The sequence below is a fragment of the Harpia harpyja genome, chromosome 8 (genome assembly GCF_026419915.1).
Source record: "Harpia harpyja isolate bHarHar1 chromosome 8, bHarHar1 primary haplotype, whole genome shotgun sequence".
NCBI classification, from domain to species: domain Eukaryota; kingdom Metazoa; phylum Chordata; class Aves; order Accipitriformes; family Accipitridae; genus Harpia; species Harpia harpyja.
Genome location: NC_068947.1, coordinates 9,853,569 through 9,874,111, shown reverse-complemented (window position 1 = coordinate 9,874,111; position 20,543 = coordinate 9,853,569). Strand labels below are relative to the sequence as shown.

Below are 20,543 nucleotides of genomic sequence, written 5' to 3'. Positions count from 1 at the left end.
GCTATACACTAGAACTCCATTATTTGACATATTCACTCTGCACATCACCTAACTTCCCTGAAATATAACACGAACCTCTTTCCTGGCTTCGTTCAGAAGAATAATAAGAAGAATTATTGTATAAGCAAATCACGTCATATGGAGGACCAGATCTTTTTAGGGATTTTTGTTCTTAGGAGACAACATAGAACAAGAAATTCTCTTCCCAGAAAAGTATACCCATGAGTGCCATTAGAATGACTTCAAGTTCTCTCACGCAGACTTCTCAATGGACTTCTATATACGGACTGGTCCGAAGACTGAAAGGCAATGGGAATCTTCTCAGCAGTCTTGAGAGCAGACTTTGAAGAGAGGATGTACCTCCAGCTACATAAATACTTACCAATCTTCACCCTTAGTTTAACTCAGTGAGAGTTTGGGAAAAGCAGAACACTTCCAAAACTGTTGCCTTTTTTTTTTTTTTTGGCTTCACTGCTGAGATCTTCAACGACTACCCATTGTTGTGGCAGAGACATCAACCCTTGTTCAATGCCGCTGAAGTGTTATCAAAACATCAGTCATTATTGTATTGGCCTGGACCAAACTCAGCTTATTCAGAGCAGCGTGCTTTCATGATCTCAGTACAATGCAAGCACATTACTCGTTCCTTTGCAAATATATAGCACTGTCAGTGTAAGGGATTTCTTTGTCTCGTGAAAATAATTCAACTAGCCTATAAAAATTACACTATTGTAGTATGACACTGAACAATTTCAGTTCCTTCAAAAGTGCTTTGAAACTATGCAGAACTCAAGTGTTTTCCACACAGGACAATAAAGAGCAGATGCTTTATTTTGCGTAATTTTCTTTTAGAATTTTTTAACAAATTTGTCCTGAAACAGGAAAATATAAATTTTAAAAGTGATGCATTTTAGACAGCAATTTCACACACACATAGAGAGGTCAAAATACTATATAACAGAACATTTCAGTGGTGAAAGGATTATGCTGGTTTACACCAAAAGCTGTATCTCTAGTACTTATGTATTCTGAGCAATAAATTTAAAAAATGGTGGGAAATTAAATTTTTTCGTCAGCAGGGCAAAAGGTTCAGCAGATGAGTTTAAGTCAATTGTCTGAAATTGGAGTGGAAAAGCACCATCCCCCATGCAGCAATGGCTCCAGTTTTCCATCTTTCAGGGAAGAGCCAGATTCCAGGAGTTCAGGTCCCAAGATTAACATTCATCTGTTAAATCTGTTTTCTTTGACTTCTTAGCCACAATGTATGGGTTTTCACCCAGGACTTCTGTACAACAGAATACCCTCACTGCCTCCATTTCTGTTGACCAATTATTGCTGAAACTACATTCCAGTGCTTTTGAAAACAGGCTGTTTAGGCTGAAGCCTAACAGGAGTCACATGCCAGAAAATACGTCAAAGATTTTCTTTCTCTCTGGATGAAGCTAACAAAAAGCACACTTTTCCTTTCTTCCCCAGGTAAAAGCTTCTTCATTCACCCTGTGGAAAGGAAATTTAATGATGTCTTTTACTTTCAGATAGCTTGCTCTTTTTCAGGGCTGCAGCACTTGCTCTGGACCCCGGGCCCCGTTTTCTGTAGCAAACAGACAGTGCTGATTTGATGGGCTATGCCTGTACAGGAAACAAATGGTTCTGCCAGGAGCATCCATGGGATGGATTCTCCCCACCAGGAGTCTCGGAAAAGGGCACCGAGGCAGGAAAACTGAGCCACTTGTCTCCATGTAGGTGCCCCGGGATATTAATGTGCTTTTACTCTTCAGTCTTTCACTGCTGGTCAGAAGGGCCTGTGTACAAAATACAGAATCTGCCTTAAAGGTCCTGGTAATTCATTTTTGTTCCTCATTTGAGCACACAGAAACAAGGCAAGACCAGCTGAAGCCTAAATCCCATCAAAGAGTCCCCAAAGGTTTCCACAGGACACCCACACTTCAGAGAAGGGGAGCAAGTCACAATAAAATCTGGGCAGCCACCGTCTACCTCCCTGGGTAGACCTGGACTCCTTAGCTGGCGACAAGAGATGTGGTCAGACAGCACTTTCCCCACCCCTTGCAGCCGCTGCAGGACCGCCTGCAGGCTCACGGAGGACATCTCCACTGTCCTTAAGGGGTAGTCCTGCTAGGACATAGAAATATAACAGATTCCTAGCTCTACTTCATGTGTTCATATCTGGGGACAAACGAACCAGACCCCTCACGTTGCACTACCAAGCCCCCAGCCATAGGGTGGTCTCTGCTCAGTGGGCACCCCACTGCTTTGGAAGCCCCCTCCTCTCCTTCCTGGGGCTGCACTTACACAGACAGCGTACGGGCTGCAAATCTGGTCCTGAACATTGGCTGCGGTCATCACCTTAAATGACTGTCTGGCACAGTCAAACAAACTTTTCCTTTCTAGGCACATGTGAGCAAAGCTATACATTTTTCCAATGCAAGGTGACATTCTGCTATTAATACGTGACTCCGGGAGCCAAAGACCTGCAGGAGCCCCACTGTGAGCATGAATGGCACCCAGCTGCATGGCAGCTGGGAAGAGAGTAGCGCTGCTCTCTCATTTACCCAGCTAAAACGCAAATATTTACTCCCAAATTGAACTGAGCTGCAGCTAGTCTGTACCAGCTGGTTATCCCATTGAGCAAAGAAAAGAGGGAAATGGATTTCTTCCTGTTTTCCTTACTGGTCAAAAGATTAAAAGCAATATAGTGGTGTTGGTCCCTAGGTATTGTCTGATTAATATCCTGTTAGCCGGCTGGCAAATTGCCAGATTCACTTCTCTTTAAATTAGAAAGAGACTGTTCCAAAAGCTCAAATGAACTTTATTAGCATAACACTAATAATTCAGCACTTATAACCCCGAGACAAGATTGCAAGTAAATATAGGCGTGCATTGCCTATCAAGGTTTCTTTTTCCCTTTCCTCCTGGGTAGGCAAAGAACTACAACACATCAGATATTACACCACCACAGTCAGGTCAGAAGGGTCTAACTTTTACAGGAAAGGTGTTATGAAGCAAAAGGGCCAGAAGCCCTGAGAAATTCCTTTCTCCCAGCAGCATCTAGAAACTTGTCCCTTCTGGTTTTTAATAGTGTTGATCAGGTAAGAGGTAACACAGAGAAGTCTTCTTTCTTACCTCCAGGTTTCTGGTCTAGTTAGTAAGCTAGGACTTTCCTCGCTGAATGTTGTCTGTTGGCCCATAAATCAGCTCCCTCTCTTGCCTGACGCTTCTAGCACATTTCACATTAATAACCATTCTGAATTCTCCAGCATGTCATTTCCTTTGGTCTTCTTCGTAGCAGAGGTTTATAGCCAAGTTCAGTTTAGAAACCACCAGTACAAGACTGGAGTCAGCGGCCCATAAGGTACCTGAGATTGCTTCATTCATTCAATGTTATTCACATGTTTGGGAGTGCAGTTATGACATGCATAACTTTTGCCTACTGTCTGCATCAGCCATTCATGTCAACAGGGATTACGGAGGAGATAACTCCTCTCTGTCACCTCAAGCAGCAGTTGCTTCCCAAATAGTGCTCCCTGAGGGACTGACATGCCATAGAAGAAGACAAATGTTCTGAGGAAACTCACTAAAAATACTGTGTGTTAATTCCCCAATCAAAAGTCTCAGGAGGAGAATAATGAGTGATCTGTTAGCAATTCTGTAGGTTCGCAGTTGTCTGATATCCCACATCTGGGAGCTACTGCCCTCGGGTAGCAGCTAATTGGCCCCAGTTACCGTAGTGCCTCACAGTCCTTAATGTATGTATCCTCCCTACTGCTTAGTAAAGCAAATAAGGACTAATTTCAGTTCGATAGACTGGGAGCTGCATTTCAGGGAAAGCAAGGAACTGACTTTACAGCATTATACTCCACGTAAAAATCAAAGAGTGAGGCAAAATCCAGGTCCTGACAAGTTCTTTCTACGCAGGGGAGAAACTGGCCACAGAAGATGTTTCTTTGGGTCAAATCCGCTTATTTACAAGGACTGCAAAAGTGCTGCTTCCCTGTCAAAATCAAACAACCCGCAGTTCCTTCACCTAGCCCCTCGCAGCCAGCTCTGTAACCAAAAAAAGCTGTTGCAAGGCCTTTGCTTGAGTGAAGATCCAGTGATTGCTCTGTCTCCTTGGTTTTGTGTTACTTTCTGCCTCTGCCTCTGCAGAAGTCCAGCTCCTTCTCCCACACAGGCAGGCACACAGAGCTCATTACCTCTCCCTCCAGCTCTTTATTCTCACAGGCCAGCGTAATTCAGCTTTTGTGGGAGCTTAAGAACTTGCTCCTATGGTTTTGGAGACTTGGTACAACCAGGGAGCTCTGTTACTTGTAAGGCTTATCTTGAACAAAACGTGGCTTTAAGCCCACTCACCCCCTGCAAACGCGCGCAGGCTGTAACAGCGCTGAGATACCTCAAGATTTTTTTCTTTTTAAATGCTCCATCAGCATTGATTTCAATAGGAGCTGGATGCCTAATCTGCTTATGCACTTCTGAAAATCCTATTAAGTGCCTCTTTACTTCTCTAGGTGCCTAAATATACTTTTCTTAATTTGGCTCTAAGTGATTTGCATCCGTCATCAAGATTTTTGAGAGCGCGGCTCGAGGGGAGACGCCTCCCTGTCACAGCCCTTCCCTGCAGTCTGTCACTTGTTCAGATACCTAAACCGGGAACCGAGCTCTCGCGAAGATACTGTGACAGTGTGAAATATGTCTATTAAACTGTGAACGCTCTTCATGCTGTTGCCTCCTTACCTCATTACGCCTCCCATCCTGCGCTGAGCACACGCGCCCTGTCCCCCAAGGAGCCCTCACCATGGGGTTATCATGGCTTCATCTCCCTTTCCACTGCCACCCCAGACCTATACAATTTTCTGCAGTGGGCCCCAGCTGCGGATGGAGCCGCGGCTCCTCGGCGAGAGCAGGGCGATGTATTTTGGGAGGGGGCAGGGACGGTTTGGGTGCCTGGGGACAGCAGCCGGGACAGCAGCAGTGTCTCACCTTGGCCTCCAGGCTAGCAAATACGGAGCTTATAGAGAAGTGCGACCAAACCAGGCAGTGTATATAAACATTTACTTCTAAGGACGTCCTAGAGAATTAAACGCCTGTGGCTCAGAAATGTCTTTGCTCAGCTTTTCTTATCTTCCTTGGCTTGTTGTTACTAAAAGGCAGTCACAGGCAAGAAAAGCTGTGAGGGGACATACATCTGAGAGGCTCAAAAGAGCTAAGGCTCAGCTCCAGGGTTTGTGTCAACAGGACAGCCAAACACTCCTTGATCTGGAGAAAGGGCACGAAAAAAGGGTCTGTGCCTTTAGAGCCGGTGCTGGATGCAGTAACTGCTTCCTGCAGCCAATGGATGTAGAAATGGGGCCAAGAAGAAACCAAACTGGCCATGACCAGGCTGGTACCCACCTATGGACAACTTCTTGGGAAAGATGGGCCCCAGTGGGGTCCTCAGCAGCTCTGCCCCAGCCCCACTGCAAGCCTCGGTCAGAAAGGAGAAGAGAGGAAATTAGCACCTCCAGGAATTACAGTTTAAACAGTCCTTGGAGCACCTTTAGCTGTTCTTAAGATGAAAAGAAACTTTGAAAGGGGGATTAAAGTTAGGATGGTCTGGTTTTGATAGGGAAGAACAGCTATTTAAGAAGAGCAATGGAAAATGGAAACATATTCAGACATCTAAGCATACTTTAAGAGAAACCTAGAATAGTACAAATATGGAAATGCTCTGAATCTGGTCAGCTATTTCTCCTCTTACAGACCCTATGCTGCAGCCCAGAAAGCTTTGATGAACCAGAGCTTAAAAACCCACTTGGCCTTTGCCACTGATTTCTCTGTATTAATTCTGTTTGCTAATAATCACAGTGCAGCAGCTGAAGTGCACCATCACTCACAGCAGCCCCAGTAAGGGCCCAGCAGTGCAGGATCTGGCCCGTGAGCTTCAGTCAGCAACTTCTGCACTCCCAGGTCTTTCCTTGCAAAGTGTCAGCTTGAGCAAGTCTTACAACACATCTGTGCTTCAGTCCCCTGTCTGCAATACCACAGTAATAACAGTGGCCCTATACAATCCTTATGGATTAATTAGTTACCATTTGCAGTGGACATTGACAGTTGTACAGCTGATAAATCACCTTTTTGGAAAGAGTGAATAAACTCCCATACAAAAAACCCAGCAAGTTACAATTTCCTGATACACAACAAACAAGCAGACAGCCCATATCCAGGAAAAAAAGAAGATAATAAAAAACCGATTTTGCTCACACTCCCATTGTGTCTGTCACGATGAGCAGAGAGAGGAAGAGTTACATTTGGAATATTCTTGCCTTGGATCTGCCAGGCTTGCAAGGAAGATCCCCAAGCTGGCTTTCCTCAAGGAGCAAATGTTAACTGACAAACAGAGAGTTGGACAGGCTCTCTTAGGAGAGAAGCAGGGCTTCCCCCAATACCGCTTTGGAGAAAATAGTTTGCATGAGGCCTAGAGCCAGGGGCCAGAACATAACCTAATTAGGCCAGAAAGGGTGATTAGCTGTTTATTTTGAAGATGTTCAAACCATGCACTCACATTATACACTGGCCTGGGAGAAAAAGGATGCTGTTTATACTCCAGATCTAAGGGATCAGCAGAGTTTATTTTCCCCTACAAATGAAGGCCTGTTCTACTTACATTCTTTCAACTGAGATCAGATCTGTTTATTTTCACTCATCTGCAGGAAATGGGAATATTTCAGTCTATTATTCTGAGTCCGGGGAAGCAGTTTGTATTGCTTAACCATGGGCAAAGGCAAATTAGTCACAGCCTTCACGTGCTACCTCAAAAGATTTTTTTAATAGTAGTACCATTAGTGGCAAAAGGATTTACAAAAACCCCTAGTGCAAATTCTGCTTCTTGAACCTTTTCCAGAAGGCATGAGAAACTTTGTTAAACCCTCTAGATGACTGGTACTCCATCGTGGGAGGTGGAGTTGATCGAGTTCTCCGTCTTCCTAGCAGGCACCTCCATGTATTGATGCTGAGCTGAGGGGTTTAATGCAATATTTTCAAGCTCACTGCTTCTTCAGTCTATTGAATTAGCTGCTGATTTGTGAGGGTATCTGGAAGCATGGCACTGAAAAAGGAAAATACTGGTGGGAGAGGAGAGGTGCAATGAGGCTTCCCACACATGGCTTCTGGTCAGACCAGTGGCAACACGATAAAGACGTCTTCATAATATGTATAGCACACCCCACCAAAAGCTACAGTGGCATCCCACTTCAGTGTTTCCAAATATTTGTTTGAGTTGGCTTCATATTTAATATAGAACAGTACCCTTTTGCTCGAGTTTGTTAACAGGATTTGTTGGCATGCTTTGATCTTTTATTTTTAATCATCTCTTGTGTTCATGGAGCCTTTGGTAAGATTCTCCACTGATAAAAGTGCTCAAATTATAGCAAATGGACTACGAGGTGACATTATATCTTAGAGAGGGTTTTAATTCCTTTGAAGTTAAGCTTTCTTATGGTCAGTTAAATTATTTTAATTGTATCTTACTTATTTTAAACTTAAATCAAGACCGTTTTCCAACTACTGGAACTTAAAAATTCTGCAGAACCTAGGCAACTGCAAGCACTGTGAATGTAAATTTTATCTGTTGACTACATTCAGCAGAAGAAACAATCAAGAATGCACTGAACATCAAATACTGTGATGAAGACAGAAATTACCAGCAACCAATTATAAAGATATGGAGCAGCAGAAGGTACAGTGTGTTACATACATTATGGGGCTGCCAAAATAGGCTACTTAGGGATGTACAATAATAATTAAGATTGTTGATCATAATAATCTCATGCTGGTCATAAGTGTCTGGCTGTTATTTTATGCTTCCCCAGCCCGTTTTCTGAAACTGTTTGCTGGGTTTTGTACTTCTTTATAGTTTGCAAATTGTTCGAGGCGAAGTGAATTTTGCTGTTTGTTTGCACAGTACCAGCTCTCAAGAAGGGGATGGGAACTTCCGTGATCTCCTTCACTGAAAATAATTAAAAAATCCCTAATGGAAACAGTAAAAATTCTTCTCTAGGAAAAACAAACTTAGCTGAACTCTAGCTAAATTAACTGATATCCCTCATGATCCACCAATTTTCATGATGGATTATGCGGAAGCTTTATGAAGTTCAAAAATAGCACCGTGTTCCTCCCTCCTCCTCCTCCTTGTCACAGGGTCATGCTGGCTATCAGAAGATTGATCTGCCACAAGCAGAACTTCCCCACTACAATGAACATAATCCTCCAGTTCACTGGTTTAAGTGAGTCTTGAAGGATTACTTTTCAGCGTAATGAGGGGTTAGATGCTTCCCAAGATAGCTAGACAGCCTTCATGGGTTTTTAAGATGAGTCAGTACCTGAGAAGTTGCAAAGTGCCGTAGCCTTTACTTAGGTATTTTTCTATTTTCTCACAAAAAGGCCAGGTGCTCTGAGACATTCACCTTCCTGGCAGCAAGCTTCTCATGCAGACCCCAGAGGAAAAAGTTCTTGAGGTGCAGATGTTTCTCTTGTTTGTTCGGGTTTTTTTCCAAATAGCTTCATTTTGTCTCTTTATTACAAAAAAAAAGAAAAAAAAATTCTTTTCTCTTCCATTTTCAAACATTCCTTGTGATTGCCAGGGCAACAAAACATACCAAGGTAAGATCACTTTATTTGCAAGGTTTTCTTACAGTGGAGAAGTGACAGCCCACAAACTCACATGTATGGCATAACCATGCATCCCAGTGGCCTGGCACACTGTTGCCATCCCTTGCTGTTTGAACAGTAAGAGGACTCAGTCCCTAGCAGGCTTCAGAAGATTTTCCAGAGTCCAAAATCACATGCAAGTAAGTCCTACCTGGTTTCCTAGCTTTCATGGACTCCTTGGCCAGTCACTGCCTCCCGTGACACACATCCTGGTGAAGTGGCTCATGAGTTGTGGAAGTGGGAGAGCAACTGCCCAAATGCTCAATAGCTGTATTTTCCGACACAGGAATGCCCCAATCCTGCCCCCTGCAATGCAAGTAGCAGTTACTGCTCCTGGAGAAGTTGAGGACAAACAGCCACAAAAAGCAGCTCCCCCATCCCCACCTACAGTCCCCCAGCAGAAAAGCTCCTGAAGGGAATGGAGAAGGTCCCAGCTGAACAGCAGCAGCATCCTATTTCCCGCTTCAGGCAGCCATCTCTTTGCCCAAAGAAAACAGGCATTGGTTAAACAAAGCAACACCTTTCTTGTAGAGTATTGGCTGTTTCTGGTGTCCCCCTTGCATATGACCAAAGAGTCCAACAGAGACAGTATTTTAACCAGAAGCTTGATGTGAGCCATTCTGGGGTTTGAAGATTTCAGTATTTCAGATTTTTCTTTTTGTTGTTTCTAGGAAAAAAGTAGTTAATAGCTGATTAGCTGGTTGCTTCTCCTGCAAGACCTGACCCACAGGGACAAGCACTCCTAATATCTGCTTGAGATTATTAAGTAATTTCTAGCCTCACTAAAAATTGGACACATTTCTGTGGAATTTACTTGCAGGTTTTTTGAGACATTTTGAGAAAATCCATGGGAGTATGGCTGACTTCTCCCAATACACACAGGAATCTATGTTAAATTAGCTAACAAAGCTGCTTGGATTGGAAAACAAATTAATCCACCCAGTCTTTTATAAAATGCCCACAAGAAACAGAAAAATAAAAGCTTTTCTACATTTTACTTCTGTGAAGAGAGAATGAAACATTCTTGTCTCCAGAGATCTTCCAGTTCCCACTCCCATCCTTCGAGTTTTATCTTCCCTCCCCAGATTCAGATTCTGAGGAGCAAAATTAACTGTTTTTATGAGAAGAGGTGATAATAGCAAGAGACGATACTGTCAATCAAGGACCAAGTCCCTGGCCACATGAACATCCAGGACAAAATGCTCAGCGCAACCAGACAGGCTGTCCAGAGGCTGCTGGGGAGGAGTGCCCTGCATGAGGTTCCCCCACAGCGTTGATGCTTCCAGCAGAGCAGGCATCTGAAGGTCTGATAATCGATGGCAATCTAATCAATACAACGATGGGGGGGGGTCTATTCTGTTGTTCATCTCAGACAAAAATAGAAGCTTAAAAGCAGATGTTTCTCTCCAGTGACTTGGACCTCTTGCTCACACAAAAGTATCTGCAATTAGCAAAATGAATCCCATCCTTTCTTAAGGCTGTTTGCATTTCCTGAGTTGCTCAGGAGGGAACTCTCTTTCCTTTCTCTCACACCGTAACTGCCCAAGAGGAGGGTGGGTGTTCAAACTTCGGTTTGCAAGAGCAGTCCCCCTGAGGATGAGTGCTGGGGGCAGTGATTGCCGGGGTGAAAGGAGGAAGAAGCTGCTTGTGTTCAAGTTGAGAGGTTCTAGCAAAGTCGAACAGAGACACAGAGGCTTAAGAAATTCCCCTCATGGGAAATGCTAGGCTGTATTTTGTCTGCAAAAAATACCACAGCTGTACATCATGGATGTGCCCAACAATGGAATCTAACCAGCAAAGCTTATCCACATCTGCTATCTTTTAAGAAAGGGGCAAAAGTATATTTGATGCGGCGTTCAGCTATTTGCACTTTGGAAATCCAGCTCCCAGGGAGTTATTCTCTCATTCTGTTTTATTAGTTTTCACTGTCTCCCAAGATCTGTGCAGTTCGGCTCCATGGTAACTCAGGAACTTGCTTAGTCACCTTACATATTGATGTATACAAGGAAAGCATGGTACTAATACACTGTTTGAGCATCTCTAAGATATATTTAAAATATCTAAGAAAGATGTGTGGCAGAGTAGGATTTATAGAGGATACAGAATAGTGCTGCCTTGCCTTAAGGTCGTAGTGATTGTTTCTTGGGAAATCCTGCCAAGTCACTCCTGGCTTTGCAACAACTAAAGTCATGCTAAACTTTTGTCCACACTGTTAAGCAACATTTGTTCTCCCTGCCCTCCAGAGATTACAATTAAAAAATACAAGGTGATTAAATAGGGGAAGAAAAACAGAGGAAAAAGGACTTGCCCTACAGTAACTAGCTGTGTCTAGACTTACTAGCTGGGTGCTGCTGACATAGCCCAGGATATGAGCCCTGTAGTCCTCATTCTTTGCTTGTCTGCAGCACACCATGACTCTGCTCAGCCTGCCAGGCTTTTTTACAAATCACAGAAATGCATGAGGGGTTGGTGCATGTCTGTGTTTTGCTCTGACGTGTATCCATACTCAGAAGGACTTCAGGCAACAGGAAACATAAAAAAGCCATAACAACTCTCACACAGACCTGAAGTCAGATCCCTGGTTCCTACACTTTCCAGCCACCAGCTGGCTAGCCCCGTACATGACATAAACTGATCAGTTACTTTGCATGTGTGTTGATTTTTATAACATATGATGGGGTCCAGACAATAAAATGTTTAGTACAAGCTGCAGTTCTGGAAGTGCTGTGGGGATTCATTAGTTAATGCCACAAGGACCTGACGTGGAACATCTAAAGCCTTAGCAGCGTTCTGCTCCTTCTCACTGTTGTTAGCTTTGAATATCCTTTGGATTACTTTTTTAAATACCTCAGAGAAGATGACAAGAAAAGTGGAAAAGACTGCCAGAAAAAAAAAAAAATCTTTTTCCCACATGTTTTGGGAGAGGAATAAAGCTGCATGTTACCCTTCCAATATTTGCATTGAGCAGGCAAATTTTCAAAGAGCAGGAGAGGGATCAGCTTCTGCTATTTCAGCTGCAGCCAGTGACCAGCGTGGTGCTAGGAGAAGATGAGATACTTGTCCAAACACAATGGCAAGAAGCTAAAAACCTGTAACAACATGTTCTGAGATCCTCTGGCCTGCTTACTTTTTCAAATGACAGTTCTACTTTGAAAAGCCCACCTTTGAAAATTGCTAATGAGTAACCAGTAATGTCAAAACTCAGTACCTGTTGGGCCAGTGAGCTTTTCAACTACTGCCATTTGGATTTTAATGACCTTCTGATGTGTATCAATGCAAAGCAACTCATACCACAACGGATCTGCTTTAACTGTTGCCGTTTAACTTACGGGATAAGCCATTACAGAAACACATCTCTTCAAGGCAGCTGGCAAAACAGATGAGGTGAAGTACCTAATGTCAAAACAGAGAGAATAAACACTGAAGAGCTTCTCAGGCCTGTGAAGGCATTTTCATTGAATGTGCCTACATCTGCCTTTGAGCACAAAACCTCTTCCAATAGTGCTAAAGGGTCAGCGATGTGTCAGAGGGCAAAAAAAAGACCATTGCGGCTGGCTACACTATTGAACATGTCAGAGTAAACGCAGGATCCTGACTCCCTCCACTAGCAAAGGTCAGGCAAGCACAGGCATCAGTCACTGGCTTCAAATCTGGAGGTGAAGGTCTTTGCTTGGTAGTTTCACAGACTTCCCAGCTAGTCTTCGTCGTCCTCCTGCTCTGGCAGTCTTTCCATCTGAAAGACACTGCTGTACAACATCAGGGTTACTTTAGGTGAGTTTTAGTTGGTGGTATGCAACTTTCTGGCTGGTCTATGTTAATCTGTAATCCTATCAGCTAATTTCCAAAGTTGAAACAAAGCCAAATGCAGAAAAAGTTAAAATGGTTGTCTTCTATCCATGTTTTAAAGTCTGTATGGACCTCTAAGATGAAGCTCCTTATTGTTATTGCTATTACTATTGTTATTATATTTTTCATTTTGAAGTGCCAAAAGATAAGACAAGAACTAGTTCAAAATTAGTTCAATTAAAAGGAGGGAAATTCACCCAAGTATATATGATATATAATTATACAACATGTGTAGCTATACCTACTACTACAGAAAATAAATCTACATGGTCAGGATCCAGATCCAGCCTATGTAGATAAAACTGATGAAAGAAAAGGTACTTTACTTCTGGAGACATCTGTTGTCTGCTACTAAGTAGGGAACTAATTTCTAATTAGATAGATCTTACATAAAATGTTTGGCATTATTTGAAGCATCTTGCATTCTGCATCTTGTTTTAGCTACCTGACTCATCAATATTTTGCTTTTGTAGCCAAGGAGAGCCATACTATGCTAAGGCAAAAATAAAGAGTCATCTGATCTGTAAGTAAATAATAATACAGTAACGGTAGTGACCCATTATTTAAGGTTCCAGAACAATTTTTGCTTTAAAGTTCATTTCATTAGAATGCTTCAGCACATTTTTCTCTACACTGCTCCTTGGTTAGTTCCCAATCAGAGGAAAATATTCGGAAGTTGCAGGTTTTAAGAGGAACTGCTTTTTCAGAACACAAAATCAGCAATTTGTAACCTTTCATACTGAAAGTTTTGCCCATTCATTGTCCAAAATAGACAAAATTGAACAGAAGTTTTCTCACTGGCCAAGCTGACAATGAAGACATGGAATATTTTTTGCCAAGAGCCCTGGGGAGGATTTGTTACTCAAGTGATCTCTGCACTCAGTATAACCCCATGAGAAGTTTAGGGAAAGGGTACGAATACATCACCTGTCCTATTTCTAGTTCTATCATACTTTGATGGCTGGAGATACATTATATATGTCTGGGGACTTATATTAATCAAATTTACATAAAAGTCCCCTATCTCTGCCCTTGTACCTGTCTAATGCAAAGTGAAGACCTCAGCCTCTAAAGATCATCCTGAAATCCACCTCTAGCCTATCTCCTTTTATGAATATTCTTGGCAGATGTTGGCAATGAATATACTCAAGCAGTCGTTTAAATTCTGCTGCTTTCTCAGGAAGGGAATTTGTTATAAATTATATTTGGTAGCCTCTACTAATTCATTCATTCTCCTTCAAATGCCAGCTGTAGCCTGATCCCATATGTGTGTTCATGTAAAAAACTTTCCCTTTAAGCATTGAGAGTCCAAGACTCAGCAGTAAAAATACTTGAATTGTTGATTTTATTTTCTAAAGAAAATTACGTTGAAAACTGCACATTCCCATGCAATGTTTCCACCTTGATTAAATTTCCACTGGAAAAAAATCCATTTTCTGCTCTCTATTTATGGAAGCATCAGTCCATCTTCCTGAGGTTTCTTTGCAGTTCAGACGAGGGCAGTCTGCACTTTGCACCAATCAGCTGTTTACTGCCTTAAAAAAAATTGAGCTTCTATATAACAACTCATGGACATGGGAGATTCAAAGATCAGTTCCTGGGTCCCAACTAAGACAGCACTTAAATTATGCTTAACTTAATTGTTAAAGTATATTTAAATGCTTCTCTGGGTTGGAGTTATTTTCAGTTTATACCACAACTTAAGATTTAATGGACAGTAAGTTTCAGTGCAAGTACCATCATGCAAAAAGCAAATGCACATACTCTGGAGTGACATTTCATGTGACAGCTAGTTAGGAACTTCAGCTGATGGATGGTGAGCATGTACGGACACGGGGGTAAAACTAAGGATGTTGTAGACTTTGCACTGCCTGCTTCCTGGATTTTTAGTACTCATTTCACCTTTATTAAACAGCCCCATTGTTTTGAAGAACAATAAATTCCTGCAATTAAATCTGCTTTACAGTTACCTTGTTTGGGAAGTTCTTTATGGATCACAGTCTTTTCTGAAATTACACTGTGCAAATATTATTACTTGTGAGATTAAATTATGCTTAGTGAGTAAACCAAATATATGTGCAATAAATAGACGACCTTCGCTGAGCAACTTATTTCTGAATACATTTGGACATACCCATTAATCTGGTGTTCTGCTGGCACTGGAACCATAATTTCACCACCTCAATAGCACAGTGAAGAGCAAACAAGAACATAGTCCCTGAGTTTTAGTGCAGATATTGTAGAGAGTAGCATTTAACTACAAGGCCACAGCATCAGATTGTGGTCCTGGCAAAGACTGGAAGGTCCTACTCTTGAAATTAATGACTGCCAATGCTGAGATTTTCTTTACGATGACTTTTTCAGAGTTTGTTTCTCCTGTTTCAAGTGGAATATTAAGGAGATAGTATTTCCACCAGTATTGGCTCAAAAGATTATGAACACTTCCTTCAAGTTTCTACCTCTGTATTTTATCCTGTACTCATTCCACCTACCTTGAGATACCTAACTGAGATGTCTACTTCAGAAACCTCACCACCCAAGGTATATCATCTGCCATCCAAAACTCATTGAAGTCACCAGCTCTCCTCTCCGGTCACAGAGATGTGTTTTTCAGCGTGAGACCTGCAGACCCAGAGGCAGCTATGAATTAGTTCTTGACAGGGTTTTGAAAGGTAACCAAGAAAAACAATTCCGTAGTCTGTGGGATGAAATTCACTGTAGAAGGATTCCACCTTACACTGGCAAGTTGAAAGGAACTGTAAATCAAAAAAGACCGAGGAAGACTTTGTCCACTCTTAGCCACTTCCATGGCTAAACCTAGGCGTTTGGTCCTGGCTTTGTTGTGTAATTAGCCAGTTCTGAACACTCTGAGGAGCAAAAGACTTCAGCAGTCCTTGGGCATCGTTGTAAAGCTGTCCACATTTTTAAGCAGACTATGAAATATCTTCTAAGCAAACTCCTCACCACAGTTCATTACATCCAATTGTTCACAAATATCCATGTGGTTATCATCTCATAAGCACAGTATAACAGGTAGTAAAAATCATGAAAACTTACATTTTGCCTCTGCTGAATTCCTAAAATTACCTAATTGCACAGCTAGTCACAAAATGAAGAGGGAGAAAGTTGAGGAAAACTACAATAAACTCCAAAGTCAGCATTGACAGAGACAAGGTTGCAGGTGTCAGATTAGATAATGTACCTTGTGATTGCACACCACAATGTGGCTTCATTAAAAATACAAACAAATTTAAGCCTGAGGTTATGAAATTGACCTTAATTTGTCTTCCTAATGACATCTAAAAATTTCAGAAGATTTTGGCAGAGAAAGAAGCTAAAGACAACGCTGTAAAGAAGTTCTATTTTTTGTACAACATAATCAAAATTGAAATAAGCCTTAGGTTGAAAATTAGAAATATGATCTGACTTCTAATTAATTGGGTAAAGTTAGGTAATTAGGTAAAAATTAATTCATGTTACCTTGAGCTTGAAAGAAAAAAATATGTAAGTAAGTGGAGAAAAGCAATTTACCTGCTGTGCTCAGGTGAATTCGTGTTGCTTATGTGTTCAAAGGTACCTATGTTTTTTTACATGAGCCATGGCATTAAAGGGAAATCTTTACTTCTAAGTAAAAGATAACCAAGGATCCAGTGTAATCACTGGCCTTCTGATCATTCGTACTAGTTAACTCTTAGGTCATTGCCTTGCAAGCTCTGTTTTGGACTGTTTCAATCAGATAATTCCAACACAGATCTGCTACTAAGGGACTAGCTCTAAGCATTATAAATTCAGGCTATTCCACATAACTCAGCTGTAGTGCCCCCTTAGTTTTCTTTTACTGAGCCATACAGACATAGCCTGGGTAACTTGCTTTTACGGTCTCAACCTTGCTGCCCTGCCCTCAGTTTTTTAGTATAGCACCCACATACACTACACCTCTGCTATAGTTATTTTTTAAGGACACATCAAAGGGTTTTCTTTAAAAAGTGATCAGAACTTAAGCGTGAAGCCTTTGCTAATACAGTCGCACCAGTAAAGTTCATACAGCATAGGAATGCTGTTACACTCTTAGCATGGGTATGAATTTTGAAGGTATGGTTAATTTTGCTTGGGAAAGTAGAATCACAGGAAAGCTTAAAGTGGTTTTGTCTTGTTTTATTTTGCTTTGTTTTAATCAAGTTAAGCTACAATAGCAAAATTCAGGGTTTGCAGCATAAATGGTGGGATTTCTTCAGCTCATTTCCATCGGTTGCACCATGCCACCCTTTTGCCAATGTGGTTTTGAGAGCTAAAACTTTTCTTTCTGACACCTAGGAAGCTGGCTTCTGTCTTTCTTAGGCAAATTCCACACATCTGAATACAAAGATCATCCTAGTATAGTTTTAGATATGAGACTTCATTATTAAACATTACCAAGGTATTTTATCTCTGCCTGACAAACAAAGAATACTGGAAAAGATAAACTGGAGTATCTGAGCTGCAGAAGGGCCTAAAAGGTTCATTAGATAAAAAATCAACAGGAATTTGACTCCTAACCCCAAAAGATAATGGCGAATTGCTTGTGCTGGCATTTCAGCTGGATTTTTTTTTCCAGATTTCTCTACAGGTTAAGAAAAAAAGACTTGGGAACAGGGACTCCTAAAACAAACTGAACAAAGATTTATGTCTATTTGCAGAAATATTAGTTCTCGGTGGGTATGTCTGCATTCAATATTTTCTATATTATTACATGGTTTCACTGTTGCCAGAGTCTGTTCAGCTACTCTAAATATTTTTTTGCTTAAGGATATATTTTATTTCTGTTGGTGGGAAAATCTTAGCCTTGTAACTTTCTGGGCTACAAATTCATAAGTGACAGTCAGACATGAACAGAATTTCTCTCTTCAGCACGCTCGATAAACAGAAACATGGAAACGGTATCTTAAGTGTAAGCAGGGAATACTGATGTTAAAGTGTTGTTTCAAAAACTGCCAGGAAGAAACAATGGAATTCATAGGTATCCAACAAAGAAAAATGAGAAAAAAGAATGAATAAATCTATTTTCAGCCAGCAAACATGACACACATTAAAAGGCCAGCAAAACCAAGCTCATGAAATAGGATTCCTCTAGATGGAACTCTTGAATTTTAAAGACGACAGTCGTGTAACAAAAGCATCAAAACTTAGGAAATTATTCTCTTCCTCCACTGATTATTTCTCCTACTGAAACACCTCCTTAGAGGAAAATGGGCTTATCTCACCTACTCACCCCATGGCGTGATGAGACACAGCTCTTCTGTGCAGAAGACTTGAATTTAAAGGACTTGAATAATGTGGTAAAATAAATAAAATGATGACTATGATAGAGGTTTTGACAGGTGCAGAGAGCTATCTATCTGTGTAGTTCCTTTTAGAGTAGGATTAAAGCTGCTAATCAAGGATTTTAGATTTGACTCAGCTCTTGCCATTGAACTTCCTACTAACACTTGCAAACCTGCCTAGACTAGAAACAGGATTATTTTTATTTTTTTTAATAATCTTTTAATTATTCTGTAAATGAAACAATTATATAAAAATACTTGGGAAGTTAATGGGCAACAGAAAAATCAAATCCACTTAAACAGAACAGAATCTTTGTAAAATATTATTAAGTACTGACTCAACCATAGAAGAATATGACATAGCAATTTTGTCAACAGCATCAGAACAGTTCTGCAATAATCTTTAAAGACAAGTCTGATATCTTTTAAAACTAATCACTAAAAATATATTGGAGAAAAAGAAAAGAAGTATATATCTACAGACCTAAGTGGTATCCTTCAGCTTCAGAAAAACACAAAGACGCCAGCAGTAACACCTAGCCACCACAAATATATTCAATGAGAACACAAAAGCAGATGAGGCAGAAGTGCTAAAATGACAAAGAGCTTTGCAGGATAATACATCTCAACTGAAGCACTTGCGAGGTAAAATATAATAATACGAGGCAGCTGCTCCTAAAGCCTCTGCACTTGCTCTGAGGAACCAGGTGTCAGCTGGATATCAGGCCCCTGAACCCCCCATCAACGCTGCAACGAAAGTAACTGCCATAACCAAGATCTCTGCACTTCAGCACAGCACACGGTGTGGAAATAATAGAGACACGTCAGAAATACAATGTGATAACAGGTAGCAAATGTTGACTTCTGCCAGTGACTGTGCAGTTTTTATTCTTTGCATTTTTAGCTTCGCATCTTGACTACTGAAAAACACTTTTCTTGGGGCTATCTTTGAAACGTATAGAGAAATCTTGTCTGGCAGAAAACATAATGTGCCTGACCTACTGTGGTACACATAAGCATGCGCTGTACTCTCTCATAGCTATCTGTATGCTTCTGGCTGTTATTAGAGGTACCAGTTACCCTCCTAAACTCGTACTGCATATGTAACACATTTATCTTCAAAAGTTCGTTTTTCTCATTGAATCTCTCACAGCAGCAGCAATGCTTTGCTTCCCTGTTTCTGTGAAGTCCCAGGACTACATCAGGAGATGCCAGTAGCCCGATATCCTCCACGCGTGGGCCACGGTCCCGGAGCTGCCTTTCCCCTCGCACCACTCCAAAGAAGATCCCAGCTTCTGCAGTCAGTGAAACATACAGCTCAGATGTAACTCAAAAATTAAAAATACATGTGCAAAATCGTTTAAAAGACACCCCTACACAACACATGCAGCAATACCGCCCCAGCCCAGAGACAGCCCAAAACGCGGTCCCTGAGAGGAGTAAATTGCCACGTGTAGGATTATCGCCCCAGTGCCTAACAAAAAAAACTGCACACAGGAGAAAATGACGCAGCAGACCCAAAATATATTAACTGATCTATTTCTACTTCTGACATGAACAGTAGGGAGGACCAAAGCCACCTGTGTCTCTCTGAGGTGCAACAGAGGCTTCTGTTACCGCTGCCAGAGGAAAAGGTCCCTGCCCACAGGTCCCATCTTGTGCCCTGGCACAGCAACTGGTCCCAGCTCTGGTACAAGCTGAGCCAGAGTGTGGGGTGGGCCCTGGATGGCACTGGTCCGGCCCTGGGTGCTTAGCGGGTGCTCCTGAGCCCACGGGTGCCAAGCCAACAAGTATCGTGCAAAGTCTGCAATTGCCTGCTACCCCGCCGCGCAGCAGCAGATGACAGGGGTGGTAGTTTTTCAGAAGACATTTTGTAATCGCAACTGTGTGTTTCATATACAGCAGCCAGATGCTTGGGGGGAGGGAGGGGGAAGAGCTATAAATCTATAAATAAGTAATGGAGTGTTGGGCTATGAAACTCATAGATTACCATAGGAGAAATTCTCTCAGCGGCTGCATTAACACCAGGACACCTTTCAGCTGTTTATCACTTTGAAACGGCTCCTGCCTCTCGCCACAAAGGCTGTGCGGGGCTTGCCTGGCCTCCTGTGTGCTTTTCTCGTGTTCACCTCTGGCCATAAAGAATTAATTCATTACTGAGATCGTACAATCAGTATCTCAGGCTCCACTAATGCCCACTTAAATAATATGACTCTGCCTCATGTAACGCTAACCTCTCTGGTCTCAGAGCGTGGCTTGGTCCTCACTGCCTGTCTGAGAAGTTTTGGGGGAACAAGAGGCGCAAGCGGCCACCTACTTCTGCTCTCACACTGTGAGCCCACGCTTGACATCAGAGACCCCAAGGTCACGGCAATATCCCACGCACTTGACAGGTCTGGGAGAGGATTTATTGGTCTCGGAGAATGCCATAAGCCACTCCCAGTTGTCAAGCAAGGACCGATTCAGACCTGCAGAAGCCCTTCCACGTACTGCTTTTTCAAGGAGGTGCTGGTACCACATGTCCTGGAGAGCTGCCGCCACGACCTGCAGCCACCCAGCAGAGCCACATCCAAAGTGGTGGCCATCTTCCCAAAGCTGCCTCCCCCACGGCCCCCTCTGCCCCCCCACCGCCCAGGGCTCCGCTGAGATTGCTGGCATCCCTGGGGCAGCTGCTCAAGGAATGGGTAGCTCCAAGCC

General features: G+C 42.2%; 1 long non-coding RNA gene across 1 annotated transcript in view; it reads right to left on the bottom strand.

Annotated features, from left to right (window-relative positions):
* Window positions 1–279: 279 nt before the first annotated feature.
* Window positions 280–20,543, bottom strand: part of LOC128145289 (uncharacterized) — a 59,175-nt gene continuing 38,911 nt past the window's right edge. Inside the window, exons 2-3 of the long non-coding RNA XR_008236414.1 lie at window positions 8,852–9,006; window positions 280–1,802 (exon numbers count right to left, since the gene is read on the bottom strand). This is a non-coding gene — a long non-coding RNA (uncharacterized LOC128145289). The remainder of the gene's footprint in view (window positions 1,803–8,851; window positions 9,007–20,543) is intronic.